Source organism: Salvia hispanica, chromosome 6 (assembly GCF_029641045.1).
Source record: "Salvia hispanica isolate PSC_SH4W2 chromosome 6, Shi_PSC_v1, whole genome shotgun sequence".
NCBI lineage: Eukaryota > Viridiplantae > Streptophyta > Magnoliopsida > Lamiales > Lamiaceae > Salvia > Salvia hispanica.
In genome coordinates this window covers 25,606,851-25,607,863 of record NC_142697.1, presented here as the reverse complement: position 1 = coordinate 25,607,863, position 1,013 = coordinate 25,606,851, and the positions used below count along the sequence as shown (strand labels likewise).

Genomic DNA, 1,013 nt, shown 5'->3' with positions numbered 1-1,013 from the left:
GTGGGACAGTTACAAATGAAAATATTTTAAAAAGCATTTGTATCCCTTTTCCCCTTTACAACTGGTCTCCCACCTACCGAAGGCTTCCGGTGCAGCAGTTTCTCAATCTCTCTGTTTGGACGGCTCTTCATTCAGTAATTATGAAAAAATTGACCCTTTTTTGATTCTATTTTTTCGTGGGGTTAAACAACATAAAATTCTAATCTTGCAGGTCTTCATGTGGCGAGAAACGCTACAGTGGCCGAGCTTAAATTTGCCATGGAGGATGCATTTAATCATATTCCCAATGACGATAGAACAAGATTATGGTACATAACAAACTTTGGTTTCTTTTTCTTTGAGATTTTTGTGTGTTGTGAAATCTTTGTTGTGTGATGGATGATAATTTTGAGTTGTTTTTTTCTCTGTAGTTCTTAATTATTGTTGTTTTTCTTTTGAAACGTGTGTCGATGAAATTGATTATCTTGATTTTCCCTCCAAAAGTTGTGGAATTTCTTTATCACCTTGCATTGCATTGCAATACAAATTTCAAAAATGCTTTTCTAAAAACACTTTATTTTCTCATCTCATATCTTTAACAAGCAAACGTAGTTGATCCATGTTAAAAAAAATTATGTTGAAATTAAAATGGCTAATTTTTTTTATTTACATATATATAAGTAGCTTGAGTTATATGGAAGGATTATTCAGTTGGTAAATTTAACGTATAATTTAATTTGTGTTTGATTTTATTGAAAACTATACAAATTGTTAGGCGAAAGTATCTATACATATTGATTATTGATTTTGTGCATTGCAAATTGATTTTGTTTCTTATTTTATTGTAGTTTTAGGTGAGACGGTCGGCTTTAAAGATGACAATTGAGTTATTTTACGAGTTGTGAAGAATTGAGGATTTTAGTTTATAATAATGAGGTTGATTTTAATTTTAAAGTTAATGTAGTGCATAAAGAAGTTTTTAAAATGATGAGTAATTATCTATTATGGTTTCTTTATTATGATAGATTTTTATC

The 1,013-nt window shown here is 29.6% G+C and overlaps 1 long non-coding RNA gene across 1 annotated transcript; it reads left to right on the top strand.

The window, feature by feature from the left end:
* On the top strand, positions 1-1,013 carry LOC125204449 (uncharacterized). The gene is made up of 3 exons (XR_007173573.2): positions 1-134; positions 212-308; positions 828-1,013. It is a non-coding gene; the product is annotated as an uncharacterized LOC125204449 (long non-coding RNA).